At 65.0% G+C, this 15,847-nt stretch overlaps 1 protein-coding gene across 5 annotated transcripts in view; it reads left to right on the top strand.

Annotated features, from left to right (window-relative positions):
- Nucleotides 1–15,847, top strand: part of LOC144772231 (cystathionine beta-synthase-like protein) — a 258,165-nt gene that overhangs the window by 132,326 nt on the left and 109,992 nt on the right. The gene's annotated exons all lie outside the window — the stretch shown is intronic.

The raw sequence follows: 15,847 nt of genomic DNA, 5'->3' as shown, positions 1-15,847 counted from the left end.
GCACCCCCTGTCCTGGCACACCCTCCTAGTGCACCCCCTGTCCTGGCCACACCGTCCCAAAGCACCCCCTGTCCTGGCCACACCGTCCCAAAGCACCCCCTGTCCTGGCCACACCCTCCCAGTGCACCCCCTGTCCTGGCCACACCCTCCCAGTGCACCCCCTGTCCTGGCCACACTGTCCCAGTGCACCCCCTGTCCTGGCCACACCCTCCCAGTGCACCCCCTTCCCTGGCCACACCGTCCCAAAGCACCCCCTGTCCTGGCCACAACCTCCCAGTGCACCCCCCGTCCTGGCCACACCCGCCCAGAGCACCCCCTGTCCTGGCCACACCCGCCCAGAGCACCCCCTGTCCTGGCCACACCGTCCCGAAGCACCCCCTGTCCTGGCCACACCCTCCCAGTGCACCCCCTGTCCTGGCCACACCCTCCCAGTGCACCCCCTGTCCTGGCCACACCCTCCCAGTGCACCCCCTGTCCTGGCCACACCCTCCCAGTGCACCCCCTGTCCTGGCCACACCCTTCCAGTGCACCCCCTGTCCTGGCCACTGTCCCAGTGCACCCCCTGTCCTGGCCACTGTCCCAGTGCACCCCCTGTCCTGGCCACTGTCCCAGTGCACCCCCCTGTCCTGGCCACACCCTCCCAGTGCACCCCCTGTCCTGGCCACACCCTCCCAGTGCACCCCCTGTCCTGGCCACACCCTCCCAGTGCACCCCCTGTCCCTGGCCACACCCTCCCAAAGCACCCCCTGTCCTGGCCACACCCTCCCAGTACACCCCCTGTCCTGGCCACTCCCTCCCAGTGCACCCCCTGTCCTGGCCACACCCTCCCAGTGCACCCCCTGTCCTGGCCACACCGTCCCAGTGCGTCCCCTGTCCTGGCCACACCCACCCAGTGCACCCCCTGTCCTGGCCACACCCTCTTAAAGCACCCCTGTCCTGGCCACACCCTCCCAGTGCACCCCCTGTCCTGGCCACACCCTCCCAGTGCACCCCCTTTCCTGGCCACACCCTCCCAGTGCACCCCCTGTCCTGGCCCACACCCTCCCAGAGCACCCCCTTTCCTGGCCACACCCTCCCAGAGCACCCCCTTTCCTGGCCACACCCTCCCCCCCCCCCCCCCCCCCCCAGTGCACCCCCTGTCCTGGCCACACCGTCCCCAAAGCACCCCCTGTCCTGGCTACACGTCCTGGCCACACCCTCCCAGTGCACCCCCTGTCCTGGCCACACCCTCCCAGTGCACCCCCTGTTTTGGCCACACCGTCCCAAAGCACCCCCTGTCCTGGCCACAACCTCCCAGTGCACCCCCTGTCCTGGCCACACCCTCCCAGTGCACCCCCGTCCTGGCCACACCCTCCTAGAGCACCCCCTGTCCTGGCCACACCGTCCCGAAGCACCCCTTGTCCTGGCCACACCCTCCCAGTGCACCCCCTGTCCTGGCCACACCCTCCCAAAGCACCCCCTGTCCTGTCCACACCCTCCCAGTGCACCCCCTGTCCTGTCCACACCCTCCCAGTGCACCCCCTGTCCTGTCCACACCCTCCCAGTGCACCCCCTGTCCTGGCCACACCCTCCCAGTGCACCCCCTGTCCTGGCCACACCCTCCCAGTGCACCCCCTGTCCTGGCCACACCCTTCCAGTGCACCCCCTGTCCTGGCCACACCCTTCCAGTGCACCCCCTGTCCTTGCCACACCCTTCCAGTGCACCCCCTGTCCTGGCCACACCGTCCCAAAGCACTCCCTGTCCTGGCCACACCCTCCCAGTGCACCCCCTGTCCTGGCCACACTGTCCCAGTGCACCCCCTGTCCTGGCCACACTGTCCCAGTGCACCCCCTGTCCTGGCCACACTGTCCCAGTGCACCCCCTGTCCTGGCCACACCCTCCCAGTGCACCCCCTGTCCTGGCCACACTGTCCCAGTGCACCCCCTGTCCTGGCCACACCCTCCCAGTGCACCCCCTGTCCTGGCCACACCCTCCCAGCGCACCCCCTGTCCTGGCCACACCCTCCCAGCGCACCCCCTGTCCTGGCCACAACCTCCCAGTGCACCCCCTGTCCTGGCCACACCGTCCCAAAGCACCCCCTTTCCTGGCCACACCCTCCCAGTGCACCCCCTGTCCTGGCCACACCCTCCCAGTGCACCCCCTGTCCTGGCCACACCGTCCCAAAGCACCCCCTTTCCTGGCCACACCCTCCCAGTGCACCCCCTGTCCTGGCCACACCCTCCCAGTGCACCCCCTGTCCTGGCCACACTGTCCCAGTGCACCCCCTGTCCTGGCCACACCCTCCCAGTGCACCCCCTGTCCTGGCCACACCCTCCCAGTGCACCCCCTGTCCTGGCCACACCCTCCCAGTGCACCCCCTGTCCTGGCCACACCCTCCCAGTGCACCCCCTGTCCTGGCCACACCGTCCCAAAGCACCCCCTGTCCTGGCCAAACCCTCCCAGTGCACCCCCTGTCCTGGCCACTCTGTCCCAGGGCACCCCCTGTCCTGGCCACTCTGTCCCAGTGCACCCCCTGTCCTGGCCACTCTGTCCCAGTGCACCCCCTGTCCTGGCCACTCTGTCCCAGTGCACCCCCTGTCCTGGCCACACCCTCCCAGTGCACCCCCTGTCCTGGCCACACCCTCCCAGTGCACCCCATGTCCTGGCCACACTGTCCCAGTGCACCCCCTGTCCTGGCCACACTGTCCCAGTGCACCCCCTGTCCTGGCCACACCCTCCAAGTGCACCCCCTGTCCTGGCCACACCCTCCCAGTGCACCCCCTGTCCTGGCCAACTGTCCCAGTGCACCCCCTGTCCTGGCCACACCCTCCCAGTGCACCCCCTGTCCTAGCCACACCCTTCCAGTGCACCCCCTGTCCTTGCCACACCCTTCCAGTGCACCCCCTGTCCTGGCCACACCGTCCCAAAGCACCCCCTGTCCTGGCCACACCCTCCCAGTGCACCCCCTGTCCTGGCCACACCCTCCCAGTCACCCCCTGTCCTGGCCACACTGTCCCAGTGCACCCCCTGTCCTGGCCACACTGTCCCAGTGCACCCCCTGTCCTGGCCACACCCTCCCAGTGCACCCCCTGTCCTGGCCACACTGTCCCAGTGCACCCCCTGTCCTGGCCACACCCTCCCAGTGCACCCCCTGTCCTGGCCACACCCTCCCAGCGCACCCCCTGTCCTGGCCACACCCTCCCAGCGCACCCCCTGTCCTGGCCACACCCTCCCAGCGCACCCCCTGTCCTGGCCACAACCTCCCAGTGCACCCCCTGTCCTGGCCACACCGTCCCAAAGCACCCCCTTTCCTGGCCACACCCTCCCAGTGCACCCCCTGTCCTGGCCACACCCTCCCAGTGCACCCCCTGTCCTGGCCACACCGTCCCAAAGCACCCCCTTTCCTGGCCACACCCTCCCAGTGCACCCCCTGTCCTGGCCACACTGTCCCAGTGCACCCCCTGTCCTGGCCACACCCTCCCAGTGCACCCCCTGTCCTGGCCACACCCTCCCAGTGCACCCCCTGTCCTGGCCACACCGTCCCAAAGCACCCCCTGTCCTGGCCACACCCTCCCAGTGCACCCCCTGTCCTGGCCACTCTGTCCCAGGGCACCCCCTGTCCTGGCCACTCTGTCCCAGTGCACCCCCTGTCCTGGCCACTCTGTCCCAGTGCACCCCCTGTCCTGGCCACACCCTCCCAGTGCACCCCCTGTCCTGGCCACACCCTCCCAGTGCACCCCCTGTCCTGGCCACACCCTCCCAGTGCACCCCCTGTCCTGGCCACACTGTCCCAGTGCACCCCCTGTCCTGGCCACACCCTCCCAGTGCACCCCTTGTCCTGGCCACACCCTCCCAGTGCACCCCCTGTCCTGGCCACACCGTCCCAAAGCACCCCCTGTCCTGGCCACACCCTCCCAGTGCACCCCCTGTCCTGGCCACACCCTCCCAGTGCACCCCCTGTCCTGGCCACACTGTCCCAGTGCACCCCCTGTCCTGGCCACACCCTCCCAGTGCACCCCCTGTCCTGGCCACACCCTCCTAGTGCACCCCCTGTCCTGGCCACACCGTCCCAAAGCACCCCCTGTCCTGGCCACAACCTCCCAGTGCACCCCCCGTCCTGGCCACACCCTCCCAGAGCACCCCCTGTCCTGGCCACACCGTCCCGAAGCACCCCTTGTCCTGGCCACACCCTCCCAGTGCACCCCCTGTCCTGGCCACACCCTCCCAGTGCACCCCCTGTCCTGGCCACCCCCCCCCAAAGCACCCCCTGTCCTGGCCACACCCTCCCAGTGCACCCCCTGTCCTGGCCACACCCTCCCAGTGCACCCCCTGTCCTGGCCACACCCTCCCAGTGCACCCCCTGTCCTGGCCACAACCTTCCAGTGCACCCCCTGTCCTGGCCACACCCTTCCAGTGCACCCCCTGTCCTGGCCACTGTCCCAGTGCACCCCCCTGTCCTGGCCACACCCTCCCAGTGCACCCCCTGTCCTGGCCACACCCTCCCAGTGCACCCCCTGTCCTAGCCACACCCTCCCAGTGCACCCCCTGTCCTGGCCACACCCTCCCAGTGCACCCCCTGTCCTGGCCACTCCCTCCTAGTGCACCCCCTGTCCTGGCCACACCCTCCCAGTGCACCCCCTGTCCTGGCCACACCCTCCCAGTGCACCCCCTGTCCTGGCCACACCCTCTTCAAGCACCCCCTGTCCTGGCCACACCGTCCCAGAGCACCCCCTTTCCTGGCCCCACCCTCCCAGTGCACCCCCTGTCCTGGCCACACCCTCCCAAAGCACCCCCTGTCCTGGCCACACCCTCCCAGAGCACCCCTTTCCTGACCACACCATCCCAGTGCACCCCCTGTCCTGGCCACACCGTCCCAAAGCACCCCCTGTCCTGGCCACACCCTCCTAGTGCACCCCCTGTCCTGGCCACACCCTCCCAGTGCACCCCCTGTCCTGGCCACACCCTCCCAGTGCATCCCCTTTCCAGGCCACACCCTCCCAGTGCATCCCCTTTCCAGGCCACACCCTCCCAGTGCACCCCATGTCCTGGCCACACCGTCCCAAAGCACCCCCTGTCCTGGCCACACCCTCCCAGTGCACCCCCTGTCCTGGCCACACCCTCCCAGTGCACCCCCTGTCCTGGCCACACCCTCCCAGTTCACCCCCTGTCCTGGCCACACCCTCCCAGTGCACCCCCTGTCCTGGCCACACCCTCCCAGTGCACCCCCTGTCCTGTCCACACTGTCCCTGTGCACCCCCTGTCCTGGCCACACCCTCCCAGTGCACCCCCTGTCCTGGCCACACCCTCCCAGTGCATCCCCTTTCCAGGCCACACCCTCCCAGTGCATCCCCTTTCCAGGCCACACCCTCCCAGTGCACCCCATGTCCTGGCCACACCGTCCCAAAGCACCCCCTGTCCTGGCCACACCCTCCCAGTGCACCCCCTGTCCTGGCCACACCCTCCCAGTGCACCCCCTGTCCTGGCCACACCCTCCCAGTGCACCCCCTGTCCTGGCCACACCCTCCCAGTGCACCCCCTGTCCTGTCCACACTGTCCCAGTGCACCCCCTGTCCTGTCCACACTGTCCCAGTGCACCCCCTGTCCTGGCCACACCCTCCCAGTGCACCCCCTGTCCTGGCCACACCCTTCCAGTGCACCCCCCTGTCCTGGCCACACTGTCCCAAAGCGCCCCCTGTCCTGGCCACACCATCCCAAAGCACCACCTGTCCTGGCCACACCCTCCCAGTGCACCCCGTGTCCTGGCCACACCCTCCCAGTGCACCCCTTGTCCTGGCCACACCCTCCCAGTGCACCCCCTGTCCTGGCCACACTGGCCCAGTGCACCCCCTGTCCTGGCCACACCTTCCCAGTGCACCCCCTGTCCTGGCCACACCTTCCCAGTGCACCCCCTGTCCTGGCCACACCCTCCCAGTGCACCCCCTGTCCTGTCCACACCGTCACAGTGCACCCCCTGTCCTTGCCACACCCTCCCAGTGCACCCCCTGTCCTGGCCACACCCTCCCAAAGCACCACCTGTCCTGGCCACACCCTCCCAGTGCCCCCCCTGTCCTGGCCACACCCTCCCAGTGCACCCCCTGTCCTGGCCACACCCTCCCAGTGCACCCCCTGTCCTGGCCACACCCTCCCAGTGCACCCCCTGTCCTGGCCCAGTGCACCCCCTGTCCTGGCCACACCGTCCAGAAGCACCCCCTGTCCTGGCCACACCCTCCCAGTGCACCCCCTGTCCTGGTCACACCCTCCCAGTGCACCCCCTGTCCTGGCCACACCCTCCCAAAGCACCCCCTGTCCTGGCCACACCCTCCCAGTGCACCCCCTGTCCTGGCCACACCCTCCCAGTGCACCCCCTGTCCTGGTCACACCCTCCCAGTGCACCCCCTGTCCTGGCCACACCCTCCCAGTGCACCCTCTGTCCTGGCCACACCCTCCCAGTGCACCCCCTGTCCTGGCCACAACCTTCCAGTGCACCCCCTGTCCTGGCCACACCCTTCCAGTGCACCCCCTGTCCTGGCCACTGTCCCAGTGCACCCCCCTGTCCTGGCCACACCCTCCCAGTGCACCCCCTGTCCTGGCCACACCCTCCCAGTGCACCCCCTGTCCTAGCCACACCCTCCCAGTGCACCCCCTGTCCTGGCCACACCCTCCCAGTGCACCCCCTGTCCTGGCCACTCCCTCCTAGTGCACCCCCTGTCCTGGCCACACCCTCCCAGTGCCCCCCCTGTCCTGGCCACACCGTCCCAGTGCACCCCCTGTCCTGGCCACACCCTCCCAGTGCACCCCCTGTCCTGGCCACACCCTCTTAAAGCACCCCCTGTCCTGGCCACACCGTCCCAGAGCACCCCCTTTCCTGGCCCCACCCTCCCAGTGCACCCCCTGTCCTGGCCACACCCTCCCAAAGCACCCCCTGTCCTGGCCACACCCTCCCAGAGCACCCCTTTCCTGACCACACCATCCCAGTGCACCCCCTGTCCTGGCCACACCGTCCCAAAGCACCCCCTGTCCTGGCCACACCCTCCTAGTGCACCCCCTGTCCTGGCCACACCCTCCCAGTGCACCCCCTGTCCTGGCCACACCCTCCCAGTGCATCCCCTTTCCAGGCCACACCCTCCCAGTGCACCCCCTGTCCTGGCCACACCCTCCCAGTGCACCCCCTGTCCTGGCCACACCCTCCCAGTGCACCCCCTGTCCTGTCCACACTGTCCCAGTGCACCCCCTGTCCTGGCCACACCCTCCCAGTGCACCCCCTGTCCTGGCCACACCCTCCCAGTGCATCCCCTTTCCAGGCCACACCCTCCCAGTGCATCCCCTTTCCAGGCCACACCCTCCCAGTGCACCCCATGTCCTGGCCACACCGTCCCAAAGCACCCCCTGTCCTGGCCACACCCTCCTAGTGCACCCCCTGTCCTGGCCACACCCTCCCAGTGCACCCCCTGTCCTGGCCACACCCTCCCAGTGCACCCCCTGTCCTGGCCACACCCTCCCAGTGCACCCCCTGTCCTGTCCACACTGTCCCAGTGCACCCCCTGTCCTGTCCACACTGTCCCAGTGCACCCCCTGTCCTGGCCACACCCTCCCAGTGCACCCCCTGTCCTGGCCACACCCTTCCAGTGCACCCCCCTGTCCTGGCCACACTGTCCCAAAGCGCCCCCTGTCCTGGCCACACCATCCCAAAGCACCACCTGTCCTGGCCACACCCTCCCAGTGCACCCCGTGTCCTGGCCACACCCTCCCAGTGCACCCCTTGTCCTGGCCACACCCTCCCAGTGCACCCCCTGTCCTGGCCACACTGGCCCAGTGCACCCCCTGTCCTGGCCACACCTTCCCAGTGCACCCCCTGTCCTGGCCACACCTTCCCAGTGCACCCCCTGTCCTGGCCACACCCTCCCAGTGCACCCCCTGTCCTGTCCACACCGTCACAGTGCACCCCCTGTCCTTGCCACACCCTCCCAGTGCACCCCCTGTCCTGGCCACACCCTCCCAAAGCACCACCTGTCCTGGCCACACCCTCCCAGTGCCCCCCCTGTCCTGGCCACACCCTCCCAGTGCACCCCCTGTCCTGGCCACACCCTCCCAGTGCACCCCCTGTCCTGGCCACACCCTCCCAGTGCACCCCCTGTCCTGGCCCAGTGCACCCCCTGTCCTGGCCACACCGTCCAGAAGCACCCCCTGTCCTGGCCACACCTTCCCAGTGCACCCCCTGTCCTGGCCACACCTTCCCAGTGCACCCCCTGTCCTGGCCACACCCTCCCAGTGCACCCCCTGTCCTGTCCACACCGTCACAGTGCACCCCCTGTCCTTGCCACACCCTCCCAGTGCACCCCCTGTCCTGGCCACACCCTCCCAAAGCACCACCTGTCCTGGGCACACCCTTCCAGTGCCCCCCCTGTCCTGGCCACACCCTCCCAGTGCACCCCCTGTCCTGGCCACACCCTCCCAGTGCACCCCCTGTCCTGGCCACACCCTCCCAGTGCACCCCCTGTCCTGGCCCAGTGCACCCCCTGTCCTGGCCACACCGTCCAGAAGCACCCCCTGTCCTGGCCACACCCTCCCAGTGCACCCCCTGTCCTGGTCACACCCTCCCAGTGCACCCCCTGTCCTGGCCACACCCTCCCAAAGCACCCCCTGTCCTGGCCACACCCTCCCAGTGCACCCCCTGTCCTGGCCACACCCTCCCAGTGCACCCCCTGTCCTGGTCACACCCTCCCAGTGCACCCCCTGTCCTGGCCACACCCTCCCAGTGCACCCTCTGTCCTGGCCACACCCTCCCAGTGCACCCCCTGTCCTGGCCACACCCTCCCAGTGCACCCCCTGTCCTGGTCACACCCTCCCAGTGCACCCTCTGTCCTGGCCACACCCTCCCAGTGCACTCCCTGTCCTGGCCACACCCTCCCAGTGCACCCCCTGTCCTGGCCACACCCTCCCATTGCACCCCCTGTCCTGGCCACACCCTCCCAGTGCACCCTCTGTCCTGGCCACACCCTCCCAGTGCACCCCCTGTCCTGGCCACACTGTCCCAAAGCGCCCCCTGTCCTGGCCACACCATCCCAAAGCACCACCTGTCCTGGCCACACCCTCCCAGTGCACCCCGTGTCCTGGCCACACCCTCCCAGTGCACCCCCTGTCCTGGCCACACCTTCCCAGTGCACCCCCTGTCCTGGCCACACCTTCCCAGTGCACCCCCTGTCCTGGCCACACCTTCCCAGTGCACCCCCTGTCCTGGCCACACCCTCCCAGTGCACCCCCTGTCCTGTCCACACCGTCACAGTGCACCCCCTGTCCTTGCCACACCCTCCCAGTGCACCCCCTGTCCTTGCCACACCCTCCCAGTGCACCCCGTGTCCTGGCCACACCCTCCCAAAGCACCACCTGTCCTGGCCACACCCTCCCAGTGCACCCCCTGTCCTGGCCACACCCTCCCAGTGCACCCCCTGTCCTGGCCACACCCTCCCAGTGCACCCCCTGTCCTGGCCCAGTGCACCCCCTGTCCTGGCCACACCGTCCAGAAGCACCCCCTGTCCTGGCCACACCCTCCCAGTGCACCCCCTGTCCTGGTCACACCCTCCCAGTGCACCCCCTGTCCTGGCCACACCCTCCCAAAGCACCCCCTGTCCTGGCCACACCCTCCCAGTGCACCCCCTGTCCTGGCCACACCCTCCCAGTGCACCCCCTGTCCTGGTCACACCCTCCCAGTGCACCCCCTGTCCTGGCCACACCCTCCCAGTGCACCCTCTCTCCTGGCCACACCCTCCCAGTGCACCCCCTGTCCTGGCCACACCCTCCCAGTGCACCCCCTGTCCTGGTCACACCCTCCCAGTGCACCCTCTGTCCTGGCCACACCCTCCCAGTGCACTCCCTGTCCTGGCCACACCCTCCCAGTGCACCCCCTGTCCTGGCCACACCCTCCCATTGCACCCCCTGTCCTGGCCACACCCTCCCAGTCCACCCTCTGTCCTGGCCACACCCTGCCAGTGCACCCCCTGTCCTGGCCACACCCTCACAAAGCCAAGAGAACCGTCTGTCATGGAACCTTTCGCTGCTTCAACACAGCTGCAGACCAGAGTGAAAACATGGAGTTTGTGGCATTAAATCCTTTGTGGAGAGTTCTCCAATCCACTGCTGAGCCCTTAGTGGCCCTAGGTCTTCCTTCAAAGATGGGAGCTGATCTGGTGGGTGTTGTGGCATCGCCAATCCTGATCACCGAGGAGATCGATTCTCTTTCTAAACCCCCCCGCCCTCTTCCTCACCAGCCCCAGGGTGTCAGAGAGAACTCCAGCCAGGGCAAGGACGAGGGCCTCTATACCCACAGTACTGAAAACTAGGAGTGGGCGGAATTTGCGTAGCCGCGCTACGCAAAGCTCAGCGAAACGGTAAGAAATCTCTGCGAGCACGCAGAGTTACGCAGAATTGCTTGTCCCGCCCGTTTGCGATGCTTTTTTCTTGTTCGCGAACGCTGTTTGCGTGCTCGGCAGGAAATATCTTACAAACGTGCATTTTGGAAGCGCAAACAAGCAAAAAATTCAGAGAAGCCACTGATCGTGGAATTTTTGGCAATTTTGCGTTCTCCGCGGAACGTGAAATTACCCAAATTCCGCAAGCGGAACGGAATTTACTGCCCAGGCCCACTGAAAACCCATCACCCAGGACACACGGACCCTCTTGTGCGCCAGGGTGCCTGCATTACCTTCTCCTTCCCCCACTCTCGCTCCTTGCCTCCCAGGCGCTGCTTGCAGAGAGCCGGGGTCTGCTGGAGCCGACCACCACGGGGTTTGCTCCCTGCAAGATTGCTGTTTCTTCTCTGGGTGAAGAATAATTGGATATTCTTTTCTGGATCAGCGGCTCTGCTGTCCGCGATGGGAGCCAATCAGGGGGGTGACTGTGGGCGGGGAGCCTTCACCCCTGTGCAGTGGATCGATTGAACACAAAGTATATCTTCCGGTCCGGTTCCGCCCGATCTCCTGACTGCATCGAAAGGCTGTCCAAGCAGCAGGGACCCTCCTGCCTCAGACCTCCTCGGTGGCTTGTTTGGTCCCCCACCCTGCAGGTGCCCTTGACTTCTTTCGTGTTACCGCACACATCATTACATCAAAGCCTCCAGGGCAGCTCGGATCTTTCTGCTCTCATTCACTCGTATCGCTTCCTTCACTGGGGTCAGCGTGGGCCCTGAGACGGGATGCCCATGTCCTCTTCCCATTGGGCCAGGGTTTGATGCTATGACCACGCCAGTCCCGCTTTGATTGCGTGCAGCGTACTGCCCTGTGGGGTTTACAGAGATCTCGTGTCTGTGGCCCCTGTGGGGCTTACAGAGAGCTCTGCTCTGTGGCCCCTGTGGTGCTCCTAGAGAGCTCTGTGGCCCCTGTGGGCTCCTAGAGAGCTCTGTGGCCCCTGTGGTGCTCCTAGAGAGCTCTGTGGCCCCTGTGGTGCTCCTAGAGAGCTCTGTGGCCCCTGTGCTGCTCCTAGAGAGCTCTGTGGCCCCTGTGCTGCTCCTGGAGAGCTCTGTTGGGCTCCTAGAGAGCTCTGTGGCCCCTGTGGTGCTCCTAGAGAGCTCTGTGGCCCCTGTTGGGCTCATAGAGAGCTCTGTGGCCCCTGTGGGGCTCCTAGAGAGCTCTGTGGCCCCTGTGGTGCTCCTAGAGAGCTCTGTGGCCTCTGTGGCCCCTGTGGTGCTCCTAGAGAGCTCTGTGGCCCCTGTGGTGCTCCTAGAGAGCTCTGTGGTGCTCCTAGAGAGTTCTGTGGCCCCTGTGGTGCTCCTAGAGAGCTTTGTGGCCCCTGTGGGGCTCCTAGAGAGCTCTGTGGCCCCTGTGGTGCTCCTAGAGAGCTCTGTGGCCCCTGTGGTACTCCTAGAGAGCTCTCTGGCCCATGTGGTGCTCCTAGAGAGCTCTGTGGCCCCTGTGGTGGGGCTCCTAGAGAGCTCTGTGGCCCCTGTGGTGCTCCTAGAGAGCTCTGTGGCCCCTGTGGTGGGGCTCCCAGAGAGCTCTGTGGCCCCTGTGCTGCTCCTAGAGAGCTCTGTGGCCCCTGTGCTGCTCCTAGAGAGCTCTGTGGCCCCTGTGCTGCTCCTGGAGAGCTCTGTTGGGCTCCTAGAGAGCTCTGTGGCCCCTGTGGTGCTCCTAGAGAGCTCTGTGGCCCCTGTTGGGCTCATAGAGAGCTCTGTGGCCCCTGTGGGGCTCCTAGAGAGCTCTGTGGCCCCTGTGGTGCTCCTAGAGAGCTCTGTGGCCCCTGTGGTGCTCCTAGAGAGCTCTGTGGCCCCTGTGGGGCTCCTAGAGAGCTCTGTGGCCCCTGTGGTGCTCCTAGAGAGCTCTGTGGTGCTCCTAGAGAGTTCTGTGGCCCCTGTGGTGCTCCTAGAGAGCTTTGTGGCCCCTGTGGGGCTCCTAGAGAGCTCTGTGGCCCCTGTGGTGCTCCTAGAGAGCTCTGTGGCCCCTGTGGTACTCCTAGAGAGCTCTCTGGCCCATGTGGTGCTCCTAGAGAGCTCTGTGGCCCCTGTGGGGCTCCTAGAGAGCTCTGTGGCCCCTGTGGTGCTCCCAGAGAGCTCTGTGGCCCCTGTGGTGCGCCTAGAGAGCTCTGTGGTGCTCCTAGAGAGCTTTGTGGCCCCTGTGGGGCTCCTAGAGAGCTCTGTGGCCCCTGTGGTGCTCCTAGAGAGCTCTGTGGCCCCTGTGGTGCTCCTAGAGAGCTCTGTGGCCCCTGTTGGGCTCCTAAAGAGCTCTGTGGCCCCTGTGGTGCTCACAGAGAGCTCTGTGGCCCCTGTGGGGCTCACAGGGAGCTCTGTGGCCCCTGTGGGGCTCCTAGAGAGCTATATGGCCCCTGTGGTGCTCACAGAGAGCTCTGCGGCCCCTGTGGTACTCCTAAAGAGCTCTGTGGCCCCTGTGGTGCTCCTAGAGAGCTCTGTGGCCCCTGTGGTGGGGCTCCTAGAGAGCTCTGTGGCCCCTGTGCTGCTCCTAGAGAGCTCTGTGGCCCCTGTGGGGCTCCTAGAGAGCTCTGTGGCCCTCCTAAAGAGCTCTGTGGCCCCTGTGCTGCTCCTAGAGAGCTCTGTGGCCCCTGTGCTGCTCCTAGAGAGCTCAGTGGCCCCTGTGGGGCTCCTAGAGAGCTCTGTGGCCCCTGTGGTGGGGCTCCTAGAGAGCTCTGTGGCCCCTGTGGTGGGGCTCCTAGAGAGCTCTGTGGCCCCTGTGGTGCTCCTATAGAGCTCTGTGGCCCTTGTAGTGCTCATAGAGAGCTCTGTGGCCCCTGTGGTGCTCCTAGAGAGCTCTGTGGCCCCTGTGGTGCTCCTAGAGAGCTCTGTGGCCCCTGTGCTGCTCCTAGAGAGCTCTGTGGCCCCTGTGCTGCTCCTAGAGAGCTCTGTGGGGCTCCTAGAGATCTCTGTGGCCCTTGTGGTGCTCATAGAGAGCTCTGTGGCCCCCGTGGTGCTCCTAGAGAGCTCTGTGGCCCCTGTGGTGCTCCTAGAGAGCTCTGTGGCCCCCGTGGTGCTCCTAGAGAGCTCTGTGGCCCCTGTGGTGCTCCTAGAGAGCTCTGTGGCCCCTGTGGTGCTCCTAGAGAGCTCTGTGGCGCTCATAGAGAGCTCTGTGGCCCCTGTGGTGCTCATAGAGAGCTCTGTGGCCCCTGTGGTGCTCCTAGAGAGCTCTGTGGCCCCTGTGGTGGGGCTCCTAGAGAGCTCTGTGGCCCCTGTGCTGCTCCTAGAGAGCTCTGTGGCCCCTGTGGTGGGGCTCCTAGAGAGCTCTGTGGCCCCTGTGCTGCTCCTAGAGAGCTCTGTGGCCCCTGTGCTGCTCCTAGAGAGCTCTGTGGCCCCTGTGCTACTCCTGGAGAGCTCTGTGGGGCTCCTAGAGAGCTCTGTGGCCCCTGTGGTGCTCCTAGAGAGCTATGTGGCCCCTGTTGCACATTTTTGAAGCAAAAACATAATTCGTCTGCAGAACACAATGTGATACCAGCCGTGCTAGTCTATGAGTGTTGGTGCCTGAAGCTCTAAGGAGCGCACCCAAATCCTGTGTCTGCCGGGGCCATGTTGCTGCTTTTCCTCCCTGAGGAGGTCTGTGTTTTGGGCAACTTCACATGCTTTCTACAAGAAGCATTTACAATGCAATGGTCTCAGCATTATTAAAGTTAGAGCTATTGGCATTGCTCATGACATTATTTTTATTTGTTTTTGTTTTTAAAACATAAATAAATGGCATTGTCATTTACAATGCCAATAGCTTAATCGCTCGCAAATGCGAGACCTATTGCATTTGCACCCACACAGAGCCACACACACAAAGCCACCCACACAAAGCCACCCACACACACATACTGAGCCACCCACGCAGTCATTCACATAGAGCCACTCACACACACACACAGAGCCACCCACACACACACACAAAGCCACCTACAAAAAAAACTACCCACAGAGAGCCACACACACAGACAGACATAGCCACACACACACACACACACAGACATAGCCACACACACAGAGCCACACACACACAGCCACACACACAGAGCCACACACTCACACGGAGAGCCACACACTCACACGGAGAGCCACACACTCACACGGAGAGCCACACACACCCACAGAGCCACACACACCCACAGAGCCACACACACCCACAGAGCCACACACACACACCCACAGAGCCACACACACACACACACACAGACACACACAGCCACACACACACACAGAGCCACACACACACACACAGAGCCACACACACACACAGAGCCACACACACACACACACACAGAGCCACCCAGCCACACACACACACACACAGCCACACACACAGAGCCACACACACACACACAGAGCCACACACAGCCACACACACACAGAGCCACACACACAGAGAGCCACACACACACACACACACAGCCACACACACACACACACACACAGAGCCACACACACAGAGCCACACACACACAGAGCCACACACACAGAGCCACACACACACAGAGCCACACACACACAGAATCACACACACGCACAGAGCCACACACACACAGAGACAAACACACCCACACAGAGCCACGCACAGAGCCACACACACACACACACAGAGCCACACACACACACACACACAGAGCCACACACACAGAGCCACACACACACACACACACACACAGAGCCACACACATACACACACAGAGCCACACACACACACAGAGCCACACACACACACACACACACACAGAGCCACACACAGGGAACAGAGGCCAGAAAGAATGCTCACAACGAGGGAACAGGGGGCAGGAAAGCAAGCACAACAAGGGGGCAGGAGAGCAGGCACAACCAACGAGGAGGCAGGAGAGCAAGCACAACCAACGAGGGGGCAGGAGAGCAAGCACAACCAACGAGGGGGCAGGAGAGCAAGTACAACCAATGAGGGGCAGGAGAGCAAGCACAAACAACGAGGGGGCAGGAGAGCAAGCACAACACAACCAACGTGGGGGCAGGAGAGCAAGCACAGCCAACGAGGGGGCAGGAGAGCAAGCACAGCCAACGAGGGGGCAGGAGAGCAAGCACAACCAACAAGGGGGCAGGAGAGCAAGCACAACCAAACTAACGAGGGGGCAGGAGAGCAAGCACAACCAACGAGGGGGCAGGAGAGCAAGCACAACACAACCAACGAGGGGACAGGAGAGCAAGCACATCCAACGAGGGGGCAGGTGAGCAAGCACAACCAACGAGGGGGCAGGTGAGCAAGCACAACCAACGAGGGGGCAGGAGAGCAAGCACAAACAACGAGGAGGCAGGAGAGCAAGCACAACAAAACCAACGTGGGGGCAGGAGAGCAAGCACAACCAACGAGGGGGCAGGAGAGCAAGTACAACCAACGAGGGGGCAGGAGAGCAAGCACAGGAGAGCAAGCATAACACAAC

This window comes from Lissotriton helveticus, chromosome 8 (genome assembly GCF_964261635.1).
Source record: "Lissotriton helveticus chromosome 8, aLisHel1.1, whole genome shotgun sequence".
NCBI lineage: Eukaryota > Metazoa > Chordata > Amphibia > Caudata > Salamandridae > Lissotriton > Lissotriton helveticus.
Note: the sequence above shows the minus strand (reverse complement) of the source record. Positions and strands in the feature narration are given on the sequence as shown.